Here is a 20,267-nt window from a genome sequence, read left to right as displayed (position 1 = left end):
CAGAAGACTTTTTCTGATGTAGCTTCCTTGCAAGCAAAGAAGCCTAGGAGATCCTGTGATCGCCCTTCTTCTCCCGCTCCTCGCTCTGAGCTTGCTTCGGAAGAAGATCCTGTTGACTCACCTACTCGAGTGCTAGCGGGCCTACAAGCTCAGATCTCAGCCTTGGCGGACTCCCTGGCATCGAGATCGCGTAGAAGGAAGGATTTGTCTCTCCCTATCAAGAGATCGAGGCGCTTTTCGTTGGAAGATCGCTCTCCTTGTAATCGGCGATCTCCTTCTTTTGAGGATGTTTCTACACATCGTAGGATTTCTCGAGAGGGGCACCACTCCCGTGGCTCTCTCTCGGAGGTGTCGAGGCACCAATCGTCGGATAGGCTATTTCCCCAGATCGGATTCCTGCCTCAGGTAGACGCTCCGCCCCGTCTGTTTCTCCTTCTTCTAGAGTTCGTGCAAGAAGAGAGAGTCGCTCAGGTCAAGGAAGGCTTATTTCGTTGTCTCCGTCTCGTTGTTGTTCTCCTCGCCTTCTCAGAGAACCTAGGGAATGCCCTTCTGAAAGTAGGTGCGCTTCTCCTTTCGACTACTGTTATCGGACTTCGGAACCCGTGACTTGTAGGCGCTCATCACATGGAGTTCGCTCCTCGCCTGTAAGACATCAAGAGTCTAGTAGGAGCCCTGCGCCTGGTAGGCGTCCTTCTTTTAGTAGCTGTTCTCCTGGAGAAAGGCGCCTTGAACCTCGTTTGCTTCGTTCTCCTAGTAGGCGCTCTTCGTTCTCGAGGCTCCCTACTCCTGATCGGTCCCCTCTTGCTAGAAGTCAAGAACGCCTCAAGCGCCCTGCCTCTGTTAGGCGCTCGGAGCCGTACAGACGTTCTCCCCTTGGTAAGGACCAAGATCTCGTCGAACGCCCTGTTCCGTTTAAGCGCTTGGAGCATAGCAGCCGCTCTCCGCTTCGTAGGCATCAAGAGCCTCTCAAGCGCCCTGCTCCTGATAGGCGCTCTACTCTTAGCAACGTTTCTCCGCTTGGTAGGCGCCAGGATTCCCCTAAGCGTCCTGTGACTGATAGGCGCTCGGTGCCTAGTAGCCGCTCTCCTCACGATCGGCGCCAGGATATTAGTAGGCGCTCTCCCTCTCATAAGCGCCCTAGGGATAGACGTGGTCTTTCTGGGGAAGGGAGTCCTTCCTCTTTTACTATTAAGAGTTTGTCTTCGTTTAGGAAGGAATGCGTGATGAGACAAGAATTTTCGGACAAGCGTCCTTCTATTACGACTCGTCGTTCTCCTGTACGCCGCTCTCCTTTGGACTCTTCTCCTCATTCAAGACGTTTGTCTCCTACATCGCACTGTACCCCAGCTAGGAAATCATCTAAGGACTCTCATAAGGATCCTCATCCTCGTTCTCCTCTTCAAGAAGACCAGGAAGCCTCTGAGGAAGAAACGAATACATCGGCAGCAGTTTCTTCATACAAGAAGCTCACAGAGCTTCTCCTTCAGGAGTTCGGAGAGTCTTTGAGCCCTACTGCTCCTCCTTCTCCCCACTCGTTGTTCTCCACGGCGAAGGCAACGAAAGGATCTTCGTGTGTGAGAATGAAACCGACTCTTTCTATGAAAAAAGCGCTCAAGAGTTTCGGTTCATAGATGCGAACTAAAGAAGAAGCGGGGAAAACTATGTTTGCCTTCCCTCCGTTGAAGCTTTCCAGACGGACCGGATTTTGGTATGAGACAGGAGAACCCTTGGGACTGGGCCTTCCGTCTTCAGCTGACGCAGATTTTTTGGCACTAGTAGACGCCACTAGAAGACCAGCTTTGAATTCGGCCAAAACTACGTGGGCCATGAATGAGATGGATCACATTCTAAAGGGCATTTTTAGAGTCTTGGAAGTTTTCAACTTTCTCGATTGGTCCCTCGGAGTCCTAGTCAAGAAAACTCAAGGACCAGACCCGTTTTCTCCGGAGGATTTGAATTGTGTTTTATCCTGTATGGATAAATCGGTGAGGGATGGAGCCAGCGAAATAGCTTCACTGTTTGGGGCAGGGGTCTTGAAGAAAAGATCAGCATTTTGCTCCTTTTTAACTAAGTCTGTCTCACATGCACAGAGATTGTCTTTACTTTTTGCTCCTCTCTCTGCGCAGCTGTTTCCTAAACACCTTGTTCAAGACATATCGAAGGCGCTCTCTGCCAAAGCTACGCAGGACCTTCTAGCACAGTCTGCAAGGAAGCCTCGTCCTTCCTTCCAGACTAAGACGAAGAAAGCGAAGCCGACCTCTCAGGAACCCTTTCGAGGGGCTTCTACCTCTAGATCCTCTTCGTTCAGAGGTCGTAAACCAAATAGAAGAGGGAGGACTTTTGCGAAGTCAGTCAGACCTCCCAAGTAAGACTCAAGTCCTTCAGACAACTGTAGGTGCCAGGTTTTTACAGTTTGCAGAAGTCTGGGCCCAGAAAGGCACAGATGCCTGGACCCTGTCAATATTGAGGAAGGGCTACCTCATCCCGTTCTCTTCGAGGCCTCCCTTGACGAATACCCCGAGGGAGTTGACGGCCAGATACAGGGACCCCATCATGAATCAGGTCCTCCAACTAGCAGTAGATCAGATGCTGGAAAAGGAGGCGATTGAACTAGTGGCAGATCATCATTTGGCAGGCTTTTACAACCGCCTGTTCCTAGTTCCGAAATCCTCAGGGGGATGGAGACCGGTGTTGGACGTAAGCGCCCTGAACTTCTTCGTCGAAAAGAAGAAGTTCACGATGGAGACCACTGCCTCAGTGTTAGCAGCACTCCGTCCTGGGACTGGATGGTGTCCTTGGACTTACAGGACGCTTACTTCCACGTACCAATCCATCCTTCCTGTGTTTGGCCTCTCGACGGCCCCCCAAGTTTTTACGGCCATCATGAAAAATGTAGCACAATGGCTTCACCTAGAAGGAGTGAGGATTTCGCTCTACCTCGACGATTGGCTTATAAGGGCCAATTCCAGAGATCGTTGTCTGAAGGACTTGAAGAAAACCCTGGATTTGACGTATTCCTTAGGACTCCTGGTCAATCTGCAGAAGTCAAGTCTGGATTCCCGCTCACGAGTGTGTTTATCTTGGGGATCCAGATGAACTCTCTGAGTTTTCGGGCTTTTCCGTCACAGGAGAGGATAGCCCGGGGACTTGAGAAGTAACAACCTTCTTAGGGAAAGAAGTATGCACAGTGAGGGAGGGATGAGTCTGCTGGGGATGCTCTCCTCACTGGAGCAATTTGTTTCCCTAGGAAGGTTGCACCTGAGACCGCTCCAATTCTTTCTTCATCGGAATTGGAGTCGTCGTTCTCAGGATTTGAAGTTCTCCCTGTCAATTTCTCATCAAATCAAGAAGGAGTTAGCATGGTGGGCGGATCCCAACAAGTTCTCGCAGGGACTGTCTCTTCAATCCCAGAACCCCAACCTGGTGTTGTTCTCCGATGCGTCGGAAACAGGTTGGGGGGCGACTCTGGGAACCAAGGAGGTGTCAGGAACCTGGGTGGGGGACCAGTTTTCCTGGCACATCAACAGGAAAGAACTAATAGCTGTGTGGCTTGCTCTGAAAGAGTTCGAGTCCGATGTGACAGGAGCAGTTGTGCAGATAAACTCGGACAACACCACGGCTCTGGCATACATCAGGAAACAGGGGGGGACGCATTCCTTCTCTCTGTACGAAACAGCAAGAGATCTTCTTCTGTGGACAGAAGAAAGGGGGATCAAACTTCTCACCAGATTTGTACAGGGAGAAAGGAATGTAAGGGCAGATCTCCTCAGCAGGAAAGATCAGGTCCTTCCCACAGAGTGGACTCTGCACCAAGATGTTTGCCAGAGCCTTTGGAAGTTGTGGGGCAGGCCTCACTTAGACCTGTTTGCAACTTCAAAGAACAAAAGACTGGATCTTTATTGCTCGCCCATCTCGGATCCAGGAGCAATAGGGATAGACGCTCTCCTACTCGATTGGAAAGGACTCGACGTATACGCGTTTCCCCCCTTCAAGATTCTGGGGTTGACTTTAAAAAAGTTCGCAGTCAGATTCCGCGAGGATGACATTGATAGCTCCCTTTTGGCCAGCACAAGATTGGTTCACAGAGGTGCTGGAATGGCTGGTGGATTTTCCAAGATCGCTTCCTCTAAGGAGCGATCTACTCAGACAGCCCCACTTCGACAGGTACCACAAAAACCTCCCCACTCTCAGTCTGACTGGCTTCAGACTGTCCAGAAACTGGTAAGAGCGAAAGGCTTTTCGTCATCAGCTGCTAAGGCAATCGCTAGAGCTAGGAGGTCTTCCACCTTACGAGTGTACCAGTCGAAGTGGGATGTCTTCAGAAGATGGTGCAAGAGGAATAACGTTTCCTCTTCCAGTACCTCTGTGAATCAGATTGCAGACTTCTTTTTATTCTTAAGACAAGAATGTAGGCTAGTCGTTTTGACGATTAAAGGCTATCGTAGCATGTTGGCGAATGTCTTCAGGCACAGAGGCCTCAACTTATCGGAAGATAAGGACCTGCATGACCTTATTAGGTCTTTTGATACAACGAAAATGCAGTCTCCTAAGACACCTAGCTGGAATTTGGATGTGGTCCTTCAATTCCTTGGGTCCTCTAGATTTGAACCCCCTAATTCAGCCTCATTCAGAGACCTTACTAGGAAGACTCTGTTTTTTGATGGCTCTGCTTCCGCCAGAAGAGTGAGTGAGCTTCAGGCGATTGATGGTAATGTGGGTTTTAAGGAGGACTCTCTCATTTGCTCTTTCCTTCCTGGGTTTCTTGCGAAGAATGAAAACCCATCAAATCCATGGCCCAAAAACTTTGAGATTCGTGGGTTATCTCCTTTGGTAGGAGAAGAACCCGAGAGAACTCTTTGCCCAGTGAGAATGGTAAAATACTACCTTAGAAGAAAAGAGCAACTGAAAGCCAACCGAGAGGTCCTGTGGTGTTCAGTAAAAGACCCTACTCGTCCATTGTCGAAGAACGCATTGTCCTTCTTCTTGAGAAGCCTCATCAAAGAAGCACACGGATCTTGCAGAGAAGAACATCTTAGGCTTCTTAAAGTGAAAGCCCACGAAGTAAGAGCCATAGCAACTTCTCTTGCTTTCAACAAGAATATGTCCGTGCGGAACCTGATGGAGACAACTTTCTGGAGATGTCAGTCAGTTTTCGCGAACCACTACTTACGTGATGTGAGAATCACTTACAAAAGATGCTTCGACTTGGGCCCGTACGTATCTGCGGATTTGGTGCTGGGGCAGGGAGCTGGAACTCATCCTTTTTAGTAGTATAAATTTTTTCCCCTTATGTCTTGTGTTTGTTGTTGTTGGTTGCCTTAAAGAGGATGCATGAAGGCATCTCTTTAGGTCGTAATACTAATCTTTAGTAGTTTGGTTAGGTGGTCTGATGAGTGTGGCTCCTTGCAGTAGTAGTGGTTAGGACCTGTTAAGCTAGGGACGAGCTCCCTTTAACAGGATCCGACTTGGATTCTACCACACAAAGGGATCATATATCCCAGTGGTAGATCCAAGAGTCTTTCAGCATCAGGTCACGTCCTAGCTGTAGCTCTCCAGGCAATGCAGACTCAGAGACAGTATCAGTGAAGTCTTCTGCCTGAACAGGTAAGAACCAATGTTATTTATATCCTACAACATCAGTTGTTTCTTATCTCTCCTTATTACTTTAGCTGTCTCTTACCCTCCACCAAGGGTGCCAATCAGCTAAGTATATATCTGGCAGGGAAGTTCATGTACAAAAATGATATTGTTAAACTACAATAAAGTTTGTTCATGCCACTTACCTGACAGATATATATATAGCTGTATTTTCTGAAGTCCGACAGAATTTCAAAACTCGCGGCACACGCAGTGGGCGGCCAGGTGGTAGTACCCATTCCCGCCGCTGGGAGGCGGATATCAGGAACCATTCCCATTTTCTATTCATATTTTTTCTGTCGCCGGTCGGTAAACAACTGTTTACAGACCTCTGCTCAGGATTTTTTGGATTTGACTCGCTTTTAAGTATCTGATTGGTTTTTTGGTATTGAATTGGATTGTTGAATTGGCATGCGCGATAGTGGACCGTTTTTTGATTTTGGATTGGCTTTTCTGTAAACGTGATGTCTGGATCAAGTGCTGTGAGTTTCAGAGTGTGTGAGGACTGATTGTAAGGTGAGGCTACCGAAAGCATAGGTAGACCCCCACACAGTATGTATGAGTTTGTAGGGGCATAATTGTTTGGTGGATAATCGGTGCAATGAATGTGAGAGATTGACCGATGATGATTGGAGAGTATATGAGTCCTATCGCCTTAAATTGGAGCGCGATAGGATCAGGAGGTCTTCTTCCAGGAGTGGTTCTACCAAAGGTAAGGCTAACATCTCTCCTGTATTAACACCTGTAGAGTTTGCATCTCCTAAACCTGTGTTGCCTTCGGGCTCTGATTCTGTGTCGGGAGAAGCTAATGCTCTCTCTCTTATTTTGGAGTCTCTACGCACTCTGGAGACCAAAGTGAAAGCCTTAGAAACTGGCTCTGTGCAAGTGTGTGATCGTGCCCCTAGTGTGTGGAGGGGGCGTCAGATCGGCCCCATAATGCCTCTAGGCCTAGACCTCTATCGGACTCCCAAGACTCAGGGAGAGGGTATGTCGAAAGCCGCAAGAGGGTTACGGGGGCTCCCCACCGATCTGGCGTCCCTTCGGCAGGCCTTGTTGCAAAGTCCCAGGCTGCCAAGGAGCGCGCACGAGCGCGCGTCCTGAAGGAGTGCTTTTCGTCCTCCGAAGCGTCCTCCCCGCGCAAGGGGTGGAGCGCTCGGAGAGACTCTCGTCCTCTGAAAAGGACGTTTCGTGTTGAGGACGCTTCACGTCCTGTATCGCCGCTTTCGTCGGAGGATGTGTATGACGCTTTTCCGCTCAGAAAGGGGTAATAAGATCTCCTCCGATGAGGACGCTGGGTTGCGTGCACAGGCGCGTCTCCCTGAGAAGCAGGTAGCTGTACCTGTGAGAAGGAAGGAGGCGTCCCCTCGCCCCTCGTCTTCTCGCAGGATCAGTCCTGCTTCCTCTGTTCGTTCCTCTCCAACGAAGAACATTCTTTTGTCCCTTCAGGACCAGCTATCGACGCTTATGGCTCAGAGGACTCGCCCAGCAGCAGTCGAGCCTAAGCGGAGGAAGGACCTTAGACTGCCCGTCAAGAGGACGAAGCAGTCTCCTTCTCCCTCTCCTACTTCGTCTCGTTCGCCGATCGCGTCTCCTTCGGCGATTCGCCGATCTCGTTCGTCCTCTAGGAGGACGTTGCGTCAAGACGCTTTTGAGGACGCTCGGCAGGACGCTCAGCACGACGTTCGACAGGACGCTCGTCAGGACGCTAGGCAGGACGCTTGGCAGGACGCTTGGCAGGACGTTCGGCAGGACGCTCGACAGGACGCTTGTCAGGACGCTCGGCAGGACGCTTGGCAGGACGCTCGGCAGGACGTTCGTCAGGACGCTCGGCAGGACGCTCGGCAGGACGCTCGGCAGGACGCTTGGCAGGACGCTCGCCAGGACGTTCAGGACGTTCAGGACGCTCTTCAAGACGCTTTTGGGGACTCCGACCAAGAAGTCGTACCCCAAGACGCTAGTTTGCGCACACATGCACGTATTCCGGCTAACATGTCTTCCCTTTCGTGTAAGAAACGTAAGGACGCTTCTCTGGCAAGTGAGGCTGCCTCGGGTGTCGCTAAGGACGCTCGTCCTCGTCAGGACGCTCTACCTGCTTCAAGTGGTAAGCGCCATAAAGAAGACAGCCGAAATAAGGCTTCATCCAGTAAGGATAGGGGTCCTTTGATTAAGACAAGACCCGACATTAGTACGCCCTCTCCGGACAGGCGGTCTCCTCTTCCGTTTAGAGAAGAAGGAGAGCTGAGTAGTTCGGCTGACTCGGTTGAAGAGGAACCTTCTGCGGCCCCTTCAATCTCAGACTATAAAGTTCTCGTGCGGCTGTTGCGTTCGTCCTTCGAGGACAAGTTTCAGCCTGCAGCTCCCAAGTCTCCTCCTTCGCAGTTTTCATCATCTAAGACTGGTAAAACCCCGGAGTTTGTTGAGATGAAAACTTCGCTCTCCACTAAACGGGCGTTCAAGAAACTCCAAGATTGGATGGTACGAAGGAGAGATCAAGGCAAGACGACTTTCGCTTTGCCTCCAGCTAGACTCAGCGGAAAAGGGGGTATTTGGTATAGAACCAAAGAAGAAGTAGGGGTTCGTATCCCTTCTTCAGCTCAAGGAGATTTCTCCAGCTTCCTGGTGGGAATTCGCAGAGGAGGTCTCTTTTATCCACTGCTAAAGTGACCTGGACCTCTACGGAGTCGGACCATCATTTGAAGGGTCTGCTCCGGACTCTTGAAGTTTTCAACTTCCTTGACTGGTGCTTGGGAGTTCTGGATCTGCAAGCGAGAAGCCCAGAATCTCTCAGTCGGGGGGAGCTGTCATGCGTGTTAGCATGTATGGACAAAGCCGTCAGGGATGGTTCGGAGGAGATCGTCTCTCATTTTGGAACGGCCTTATTGAAGAAGAGAGCTTTGCTGCGCAATTTCACAGCTCGTTCAGTGACTCCAGCTCAGAAAGCGGATTTGCTTTTTTCTCCTCTTTCGAACCATCTCTTCCCCCAGACTTTAGTAAAGGACCTGACTAGCAGTTTGCAAGAGAAGGCAACGCAGGACCTCTTAGCTCAGTCTACAAGACGTTCGGCAGTACCTTCAACTTCTTCAGCTTCGGTTCGACCGCCGAAGAAGGTTAAGCCCTTTCGTGGGGCTCCCCCTCGAGAGCAGCTCCTCGAGGGAGAGGGTTTTCACGAGGAAGAGCTTCCTTTAAGTCAAAGCCTTCCAAGTGAGAAGCATGTCCTTCAGACACCAGTCGGAGCCAGACTGAAGTTTTTTGCAGGAGCGTGGAGAGAGAGGGACACGGACTCTTGGTCCCTCAAGATCGTGGAGCAGGAGTACAAGATCCCCTTTTTAGATCTTCCTCCTCTTTCTACGACTCCCAGAGACCTTTCTCCATCCTATCAGGGAGAGAAGAAGCAAGTGTTATTCGATCTTCTTCAACAAATGATCGAGAAAAGAGCGGTGGAACAAGTCGCGGACCTGGGGTCTCCAGGTTTTTACAACAGGATTTTCCTAGTACCGAAGCAGTCGTCAGGTTGGCGTCCAGTTCTAGATGTAAGCAGGCTCAATCTTTTCGTGGAAAAGACCAAATTCACGATGGAGACACCTCATTCTGTTCTGGGAGCCTTGAGACCGGGCGACTGGATGGTGTCCTTAGACTTGCAGGACGCGTACTTTCACATCCCAATCCACCCTCTTTCAAGAAAGTATCTAAGGTTTGTCTTAGACAAAAAAGTGTGGCAGTTCAGAGCTATGTGTTTCGGCCTGACCACGGCTCCAATGGTGTTCACTGTAGTCATGAAGAATGTGGCGAGGTGGCTACACTCTTCGGGGATAAGAGTTTCCCTGTACCTCGACGACTGGCTGATCAGAGCGGCGTCGAGAGAAAAGTGTCTGAAGGACTTGCAGTTCACTTTAGCCCTAGCAAAGTTCCTGGGACTTCTTGTCAACCTCGAAAAGTCGCATCTGACCCCGACACAGTCCATCGTGTATCTGGGGATTCAGATGGATTCAGTGGCTTTTCGAGCGTTTCCGTCCCAGGAACGTCAGCGGCTAGGTTTAGAAAAGATCTCGGCCTTCTTAGGGAAAGAGACTTGCTCGGCGAGGGAATGGATGAGTCTGCTGGGAACCATTTCCTCGCTAGAAAGGTTTGTTTCCTTGGGAAGACTGCACCTCAGGCCTCTCCAATTTTTCCTTGCGGACGAGTGGAAGGCCAAGGACGATCTCAATGCCATATTGAGAATATCTCTTCCGATAAAGAACCATCTAAGATGGTGGTTCGACCCTCAGAAGCTACAGGAGGGCGTGTCCCTAAGTCTTCTGAGCCCCGACCTAGTGTTGTTCTCCGACGCTTCCATCACGGGCTGGGGAGCAACACTAGGAGGGAAGGAAGTGTCAGGCTCCTGGAGAGGGGAACAGGTAGCCTGGCACATAAATGTCAAAGAGCTTGCAGCAATATTTCTGTCTCTGCAGTTCTTTGAAAGGAGTTTGAAGAACAAGATTGTTCAGGTAAACTCAGACAATACCACAGCACTCGCTTATTTGAAAAATCAGGGAGGAACACACTCCAGAACTTTGTTTTTCCTGGCGAGGGAGATTCTGCTGTGGGCGAAGAGAAGAAAGGTGACAATCCTGACGAGGTTCATTGCAGGAGTGCAAAACGTCAGGGCCGATCTTCTCAGTCGTCGGGAACAAATCCTACCGACGGAATGGACCTTGAACAAAGACGTGTGTCGAGACCTTTGGAGGTTGTGGGGACGTCCTCTGGTCGACTTATTCGCGACGTCAAGGACCAAGAGACTTCCTCTTTATTGCTCCCCGGTCCTGGATCCAGAAGCGATCGCTGTAGACGCGTTGCTTTGGAATTGGACGGGTCTAGATCTGTACGCCTTCCCACCATTCAAGATTTTGGGGTGGGGAAGTCATGAGGAAGTTTGCGGCCTCAGAAGGGACGAGGTTGACCCTGATCGCTCCGATGTGGCCAGCGAGAGAATGGTTCACAGAGGTCATGTTTTTCCTTGTAGACTTTCCAAGGACATTGCCCTGGAGGAAAGATCTACTCAAACAGCCTCACTTCGAAAGGTTTCACCAAAACCTCTCCGCTCTGGGTCTGACTGCGTTCAGACTATCGAAAAGTTGGCCAGAGCGAGAGGTTTTTCGAAAGCAGCTGCGAGAGCAATCGCAAATGCAAGACGTGCTTCCACAAGAGCTGTTTACCAATCGAAGTGGGCTTCCTTCAGGGCATGGTGTAAAAAGGAGGGAGTTTCCTCTTCCTCGACCTCTGTGAACCAGATAGCTGATTTTCTGCTCTTTCTCAGGAATGTGCAGAAATTAGCGGTCCCTACCATCAAGGGATATAAAAGCATGTTGTCAGCGGTTTTTAGGCACAGAGGCCTTGACCTTTCTGACAACAAGGACATTCATGACCTTTTAAAATCTTTCGAGACTTCGAAGATTCCTCAAATGAGACCTCCGTCATGGAACCTTGACGTGGTTCTTAAGTTCCTTATGTCAAGTCCTTTCGAACCGCTTCAGGCAGCGTCTCTTCGAAACTTGACAAGGAAGGCTCTTTTCCTAACTTCTCTTGCGACGGCTAAGAGAGTTAGTGAGATTCAAGCGTTTAGTATTTAGTGGGATTCAAAGGAGACAATGCTGTCTGCTCTTTGAACCCAACTTTCTTGGCGAAGAATGAAAATTGTTCGAATCCTTGGCCGAAAAACTTTCGAGATCAAGGGTATGTCAAGTCTGGTGGGCCAAGAACCAGAGAGAGCCCTGTGCCCGGTCAGGGCTCTCAAGTTCTATGTACATAGAACAAAAGAGGTAAGAGGTCCCTCAGGTAATCTCTGGTGCTCTGTGAAGAGACCAGAGTTATCTTTATCTAAGAATGCTGTTGCTTTCTTTCCAAGGGACGTCATTAAGGAGGCTCATTCATCTTTCCAGAAGACTGATTTGAGCCTCTTACGAGTGAAAGCTCACGAAGTTCGAGCTGTCGCTACCTCTCTTGCCTTCCAAAAGAACATGTCAATCAAGGACATTCTTGATTGCACCTTTTGGAGGAGTAACTCCGTCTTCGCCTCACATTACCTAAGGGATGTGAGAACGATTTATGACGACTGTAATTCACTGGGGCCATACGTTTCTGCGGACACAGTCTTGGGGTCCGGAAGTAGCTCTTTCCCTATCCCTTAGTTAGGCTTAGGTTAGTTTTATTGTTGTGTTTTTAGGTTGTGGTGAGTCTTATGTGAAGATCTCCCATCCTTTAGTTAGTTTTAAGGGGTTTTTTGAATAGTTGGTCAGGTGGTGGTCAGTTGCTTCGTTGCCCTCATATGTATGGCTCGATGGTCTTGTCACGTTGAGGTCTCGTACCCGTTGACAGATCATCCAGAGCGCACCAGCACTACAGGTCTCCACCTGTCTGGCAACTCTGATTTAAGCAAAAGCAGCCTTAAGTGACAGTAATCACAGAGTCTACTTTGCTAACAGGTGAGGAACCAAGATGTATATCATCTACTTAATTTAAGTTTCCTAAAAAAATCCTATTCTGTCTCTTCCCACCATCCGAAGGTGGGATTCAGCTATATATATATATCTGTCAGGTAAGTGGCATGAACAAAATGTTATTGTTATTATACAATTAAGTTTGTTCATACTTACCATGGCAGATATATAATTAAATTGCCCGCCCTCCTCCCCTCAGGAGACAGTGGCATTAATAAAATATGAATAGAAAATGGGAATGGTTCCTGATATCCGCCTCCCAGCGGCGGGAATGGGTACTACCACCTGGCCGCCCACTGCGTGTGCCGCGAGTTTTGAAATTCTGTCGGACTTCAGAAAATACAGCTATATATATATCTGCCAGGTAAGTATGAACAAACTTAATTGTATAATAACAATAACATTTTTGCACATACTTACCTGGCAGATATATACGTCTAATGGCCCACCCAGCCTCCCCTCAGGAGACAGGTGGAAGAGAAAATCTGGCTGGAGAGATAGATTGGTTCATACACCCGGCTCCCAGCGGCGGGTAAGGTAGACCACCTGACCTACCTGTCGCGTGTGCCGCGAGGTTTGAAATTCTGTCGGGAACGTTGGAGACCATAGCTAAGTATATATCTGCCAGGTAAGTATGTACAAAACTTTATTGTAGTTTAACAATATCATTTTTACAAAAAGGATGTAGCTAATCCAACAATCCATTGAACTGACTACTTAATGAAGTAAAGTCAAGTGCGCTGTAGGAATTACTAAAGGGTGTTTGCAACTTTCCTTTCAACCCTTGGCTGCATCCACTTTTTAGCCCTTAACATTCCTGCCTTCCCTGCTCAGTCTTGGTTTTCAACACCTCTCACTGTTTCTTCTTAGTGCACCTTTACATCATAATGCTTCATCTCTTTTATTTTCTCTAACCACTCCAAGTTCCTCATTTCTGTCTTAGGCACTGAATGGCTGTAATTGCCCCAGTGCTTTGCTTGACAGCATAAATGCTATTGTAAACAGTCAACCATGGTAAAGGCAAGTAGCTAGGTATGTACTAGTTTTCTAATATCTGATGTCGACTAATATTTGATTAACCAGCATTAACCCATCAATACTAAATCTCACAGTTATGTCATTTATTAGGATTGTGATAATGCATTCTTGACTAAATGGAAAAGTTTATTATTTCTATTTATACACTACAATAAATTATAATACATTATTAGAAAACTTTGTCTTAAAAAGTAACCTAAATGCAAGCTAGTTCATTTTCATGTGGTTTTATACCATAGTAGCATGATTTCAGCCCCTCAAAGAAAAATACATTAATATTTTATTTGCATAATTTTCTTCTTTTTTACTTCCAAAGAAAAAGCATCATAACTGTTGGTGAAATTCTGAGATAATTTACTATAGTATTAGCATGTAGTCAAACCATTTATCTTTCTGTTATCTTTTGATAAGATTATTGAAACATTATCTTGGTGGTATGCCAAGTCATACTGTTTCATTTTAGTTTTGGTTTAAAATGTGTATAGAAAATTTATACAAATAGTAACCGTTCACTTTAAAATAAGCTGCTGACACATTTGTTAAGGTCCTCCCTTACTCTTCCTGTTGGAAATTATAATAATCATGTAGATCTAGTTCGTGAATGAAGAAATTGTTCTTTTTGTTAAAAACTTCAGAAATATGTTATGCAACCAACTACATTATTAATAGATAACAACATAGTGTTATGTCTTACTTAGTGACAGTGACTTCTTGCATTCAGGTGTGTTTTTTGTGTTTCTCAGTAAACTCTATCCAGAATTTTCTCTGGCTTTTGTAATATTTTACTCATTTTACAAAGGACTTAGTATCATAGGTGTAATATCTTTCTTTATTATATATATATGCAGAAATTGCAACTTGAACTCTTCAAGGTGGTTGAACTTTAGTATATTTTGGTTCCAGAGGTGACCCCCCCCTTTAATTTCCAATGTTTCCTTGGAAAGGTTTTGACATTTTTTCCCAAGTAAAAAAGTATGCTGAGAATGATGGTTGAGGGCTTGCAAGCCTAAACCATTGCGTTGTGTTTAACCAGGTTTCTGCAATTTTTGCAATTTATATGCATTTTCAAACTTCTAACTCACCTGGTAGTTATATATATAGCTTACGTCCCTGACGTCACGGCAGAAATTCAAAACTCGCGGCAATCGCCGATTGGGTAGTCAGGTGCACCACCTGTGCGCCCTCTACCCAGGTACGTAGAACCGTTCCAACTATTCCTCAGATCTTCCCTGCCGCTGCATCGGTGACATCGTTGGAAATTCGCTCGCTTGGCCTGTGTTTCTTCACAGTTATTTGGGGAAGTACACTTTGGCTTTGGCTTTCGCTTGTTGGGTACATGTGGATCATCTTAATAATGATGATGGATCATAATGAATGATGATGATAAGAATGTTTGATTTAGAATATTATTGCTTTGACTCTTGCTTATCCTTGATCTCTCTTTTGCATTTTCCAAACAATGTCTGACTCTGCTTCGAGAGTAAGAATGTGGGTGAGAGGATATAATTCTCGGCTTGCTAAAACCTCAATAGATCCTTATTCTATCTATATCAGTTAAGAATAGTCGTAAGAGGCAAGAGTGGTGAGTTGGATGATATGAGGAAAATTTTTTCTCTTACCTGAATGTGTCTGGATATTATTGCTATGTGCGAAAGCTTGAAAATAATAATAAGATCACGAGAGCGAAGAGTAGTATGTCTCGCTCTCCTATAAATATTCAAGTGATCATATTGATCCTGCTTCCGTAGTAATAGTTCCTATTCCCCCTACTGATACAGGTGTTTGTCCAACTTTAGAGGACATGATAACGACCATTCAAGCCCTTAGTAAGGGCGCCTGTAGAAACAGGGAGAAATCATGGTCGAATGTGAGAGATCTTAAAATCACAAGTTACAGTGTTAAAATCAATGCAAGTGTAAGTGCAGTGGAGGTGCGACCGCTTGGACCTGTCGTGCTCCTAGTCCTAGACCTCTTCCAAGCTCACCAACCCCTGAGGAGGAAAGGAAGTATCGGACGATTGGATGCCTTCAGTTCATTCTCCAGCCCCTCCTGTGGTGTGACATTCGTCTTCAGGACGTTTCGTCTCTAGCCGAACACGATGGAGAGAGAGATACTGAGGTTTAGGCTTCTCCAGCTGTCCCCAGCAGCAGGAAGCAGTCTCCAAATCGGTCTTCAGCCCCCTGGGTGGATCGCTGGACCGCAGTTTTAAGGAAGCTGTCTACAACTTGGTCTTCAGCCCCCTGGGTGGATCGCTGGACCGTAGTTTTTCCTTACTTCAAGATTTGCAGTAGAAGCTCTCCTCTTTAATGCAATCTTATCAAGACCCCTTAAAAGACAGACATCCAGTAGAGCAGGACGCCAAGCGTCAAGAACTGCCAGGATGTAGTCATTGTAGCAGCCAGGCGTCGAGAAAAGCGTGCTGCAACTCCTGAACGCTTCTCTTTCAACTCCGAAGCTTGCTCTCCTACCAAGCTAAGACGCAAGATGTCGCACAGGCAGCCGTCGTCATTGGTAGGAGGAAAGGAAGTATCGGACGATTGGATGCCTTCAGTTCATTCTCCAGCTCCTCCTGCGGTTTGGCATTCGTCTTCAGGACGTTCGCCTCTAGCCGAACAGGATGAAGAGAGTGATATTGATGTTGCGGCTTCCCCAGTCTGTCCCCAGCAGCAGGAAGCATTTTCCAAATTGGTCTTCAGCCCCCTGGGTGGATGGCTGGACTGCAAATTTCCTTACTGCAAGATTTGCAGCAGAAGCTCTCCTCATTAATGCCGTCTTATCAGCCTGCTACAAGCAAGACAGCATACGTCAAAAGCTGGGACGAAATGCTGGATGCCAGGACTTAAAACGTCAAGGTTCTCAACACCTAGACGACAGACGTCAACATGCTGGACACCAGGACGCCGAGCGTCAAGAGCCTGAACGCCAGGATGTCATGCCTCTAAAAGCTGGACGCCAGGACGTAGTGCGTCAAGGTTTTTTTAGCACATAGACGACAGACGTCAATATTCTGAGCAACAGGACGCCGAGCATCAATAACCTGGATGCCAGGACATCAGGCGTCGAGATTCTGGACGCCAGGCGTCAAGATTCTGGACTCCAGGACGCCAGGCGTCAAGATTCTGGAAGCCAGCTGGACGCCAGAACGACAGGCGTCAAGTATTTGAACAGCAAGACGCCAAATGTCATGAAGTTCGACACCAGGAAGCCGAGAGTCAGGATTCTCGACGCCAGGACACTGGCAGGCGTCAAGAAGATTCTTCGGAAGCACCAACAAAGCATGACATCGCTACGTCGGTTATGGGTCGATCAGAAGAAGGGAAGGATGACCCCCCTCCCTCTCCTTTTCGTCCGATGAAAGACTTTTCTGACGAAGAGAATCAGAGAGATCTACAGCCTTTGTCAGGCTTGAAAAGACTTATGAAAGTTTTCACGTAACTTTTTCCGGAAAACTTTGTTCCAGCTGCCCCTCATTCCCCACCTTCAGAGTTCACTCGAGAGAAGGCAACTGAGAAGTCCGACTTTACAAAGATGGTGTTATCACGCTCTCCGAAGAGAGCGTTGAAAATTAGGAAAGAATGGATGTATACGAAGAGAGACCAAGGAAAGACAGCTTTCTCATTTCCTCTGGCTAGATTAGCATCCAGATCTAGCATCTGGTATGATACTGGAGAGGCTCTCGGTTTGGGAGTCCTGCGTCTTCCCAAGGGGACTTCTCGAGTCTTGTGGACTCTTCTAGTTGGACGGCCATGGGAAAGACGAAGGTTTTTTGGTTACCTCTGAAATGGACCACCTCCTCAGAGGGTTTTTTAGAGCTTTCGAGGTATTTAATTTTCTTAAGACTAGACTCTGTGATCTTTGGGGAAGAAAATAGAAACCTTCAAGTCTGCTTATACAGAAGAGCTTGTTCACCTGATGTCTTGCATTGACAAAGCTCTTCGAGACGGGTCGAACGAACTAGCGGCTTCTTTCTCTGCGGGATCCTGAAGTAAAGGGTCCAAATGTGTTCTTTCCTTTCGAATGGGGTCACACCCATTCAAAATGTGGAACTGCTGTTTGCATTGGACCTGTTTTATACGCCTCTTTCAGCACAAGAGTTGGTGAATTAGGTCCATTCTGCCTTAGCCCAAAAGGCCATGCAGGACTTAATATCGAGAATCTCCGATAATTGTTTTTACGATAATCGGGTACCTCGCTGAATGCTCGAATTCCTGGAATTTCTAGCGTTTGCAAGAAGAATTGCTACTGAAGTAAAGAATATCTCTCAGTAGACGACCAACCCTGGAATACAAAAGCGAACATCCAGTTTGGCTTGAATTTTCGTCTTGGGGTTTTCTGTTTTTCACTTTTGAAGCTTTCCTTAAGGGAAGACTTCTCCTTCAACTTTGGCTAGAGAAGGAAGGGTTTAGATTTCCAATCCTTATTCTCATTCCTCGAAGGGAAAAGAATTTAGGATGGAAGTCGTTGTACAGAAATCTATAAATATACGTCGTATATTACCCTCGAGACATGATTCTGCTAAGCAGTTGAATTGTCCGGGGGGTAGTCGCATACCGTAGTTAATTCTACGGTTTGTGACCGGGAGACTAATATCCTAATAAAACTGCAACGCGGGACTGTCTGCATCCCAGGAGTTACCAGTTTCGATTTTTAAGATACTAATGGTATGGTCATGACAACACCACCTCAGTTTTTTGTATTTACCGAAATTCATTTCGTTTAAATATAATTGCTTGAGCATTAGAGATCCCTTTTTTAACGTTCGATTATTCTAGCCGAACGCATTCCTTCAAGGAATGGATTCCTGGCAACTCAGGATAGCTAGAGAGCAAGAACTAACTGAGTAGGGTACTGCAGAAGACACCCCAGTACTAGCTGGCTCTCCGTGATCCACGTTCGAGTTATGTCTCTCTCCAACTACAATCATGGACTACCAAATTTTTTCTCTGTCCAACAATATTGGGCTTAGGTCTCTGATTAACAAGGATTCTCGCATATATGAATGACATCTTCTGCATCCCCTTGGATATTGCGAGAACTTTCAACAGAGATATATATTCAAGACTTTTTCATCTTTATGTTTACCGCACGGTAACAGAAGTCTTTACTAGTCTCCCACTGCATCGCATTGCGAGAATGCAGAATGTTTTCTTCAGACATCTGAGTTTGTCTTTATAATATCTTGTATTCGGAGGGGTGCAATTGTTCATTGTTCACCCCGAATTGACAGACATATACGGAAGACATAGCCTGCTCCCCGACCTGCCAGCTCTACTTCCATATGATCAGCCCACGAGAAGTAGTACTTCCCTGTGTTTTTCATTATTGGAAATCGCCCCGCTTTCATTACAACAACAACTTACAACAATGAAATAGCTGTTAGCGTTTTCAGTCCTTTGTAAGCACAGGTTCAGAATCTTGAGAATCCTTCTCTCAATTCGGCTGTGAAGACGTAGGTTGCATACACTTTCCACCTTAGTCTTCAATGAAACATAGTGTTGTTTTCTTCTTAGCTGAGATTCAACTACTATGAGAATATCTTGCCATTAAGGACCTCGGTCTCTAGAAGGCAATTGACTTTCGCCTATTGGGCACATGCCTTAAGAGAATCATCACTTCGTTAAGAGATTCACCACCTCGCCGTCCAGCATCAGTGACAAAAAAAAAAAGAGAATTTGTATGGTCTCTCGGCATAACCCTTTAAAAGGCAAAGATCCCGTGACTTTCTCGGATGCTTAGACAACTTGCCTCACAACGCAGTCAATTGGCAGCTGTCAGAGCGCCCGAGTCAGTTAACGGTCTACGCTGTGGACTTAGTAGGTTGTTCCAGAACAATCATTACTTAATCCTAATAGATTGTCCCAGTATCCATACCATGGACACCCCCATGGAGTGTCGCTGTCTTATGTCCTATCCATTGCCGAGAAGAAGAATCTTCGCTGCAATAGGATGGGAGAATAAGAGACTCTTGGCTGCAGACTTTTAAGAGAAGTCGTAACATTACAACCTCAACCAATAAGCGATACATAACCAGGTTCACAGATGTCTTCAATGACAGGAACTTAAACGTGTCTGAATATAAAGATCTCCAAGACCTTCTCAGATCCTTCAACACTACTAAGGCAAGACTACAGTCCCCTCCAGCATGGAATCTGGACGTAGTCCTGAAGTTTCTCATGAGTGATAGGTTTGAAACTTTATAGGAAACATCATTTAACGACCTCACCATGAAAACTCTCTTCTTAGTTAGTCTAGCAACAGCGAAAAGAGTCAGTGAAATGCCTTCAGCAAAGCTGTAGGTTTCAGACAGGGCAATGCTATCTGCTCTCTACAGCTGGGTTTTCTAATGAAGAACGAACGCCCTTCTCAGCTCTGGACCAAATTAGATTCCATACCTGTCAGATCTCTCAGGTAAGGAAGTAGAGAGAGTTCTTTGTCCGGTAACGGCCCTGAGGCATTACCCGGAAAGAACGAAGCATTTACGTGACCATTCAGAGGGACTTTGGTGTTCTGTCAGAAAGCCCTCTCTGCAAATGTCAAAGAATGCGCTATCCTTTTTTATAAGGCATTTAATCAAGGAAGCACATTCAGCATGTAATGAAGTGGATCTCGGGCTACTGAAAAGTGAAGACTCATGAGGTTAGGGCCGTAGCAACCTCTGTAGCTTTTAATCAGAATAGATCCCTTCAAAATATCCTGGACGCAACCTTTTGGAGAAGCAAATCAGTGGTTGCGACGCACTATCTGGGGCAAGTGCAAACTCTGTATAAAGACTGCTACGCGTTGGGACAGTTCATAGCAGCTCATCCAGTAATGGGACAAGGGTCTACCCCTGAAATCCCATAACCCAATACCCTTGTTCTTACCTTGGGACTATTGGTATTTTGTGGTTGTTTGTGGAGACTGGACGCAGTCTCCCACAATCATTGATCCTTAGTCAGGTGGTCAACTTGTTCCTTGGTAGCACCCGGAACAAGGGTATTGTAGGGAGTCTAGTCACATAGAGGTTTAACCGGTTGACAGTCTCCAAGAGGTCTTCAGCCCCCTGAGTGGATCGCTGGATCTCATAAGGAAAGCAGACATAATGAATCAGGATATCATTGAAGTCAGCTTCCTTAACAG

General features: G+C 46.9%; 1 protein-coding gene across 8 annotated transcripts in view; it reads left to right on the top strand.

Annotated features, from left to right (window-relative positions):
- LOC135219743 (uncharacterized) overlaps positions 1-20,267 on the top strand; it is a 371,373-nt gene that overhangs the window by 122,194 nt on the left and 228,912 nt on the right. Inside the window, exon 1 of one of the 8 annotated variants that reach the window (XM_064256776.1) lies at positions 13,613-13,869. The exons of the other annotated variants lie outside the window; for them this stretch is intronic. The gene's annotated coding sequence lies outside the window, so the exon portion shown is untranslated. Of the gene's footprint in view, positions 1-13,612; positions 13,870-20,267 lie in introns of those variants that run through there. 8 annotated transcript variants of the gene reach the window in all.

This window comes from Macrobrachium nipponense, chromosome 1 (assembly GCF_015104395.2).
Source record: "Macrobrachium nipponense isolate FS-2020 chromosome 1, ASM1510439v2, whole genome shotgun sequence".
In the NCBI taxonomy this organism is placed as follows: Eukaryota; Metazoa; Arthropoda; class Malacostraca; order Decapoda; family Palaemonidae; genus Macrobrachium; species Macrobrachium nipponense.
Note: the sequence above shows the minus strand (reverse complement) of the source record. Positions and strands in the feature narration are given on the sequence as shown.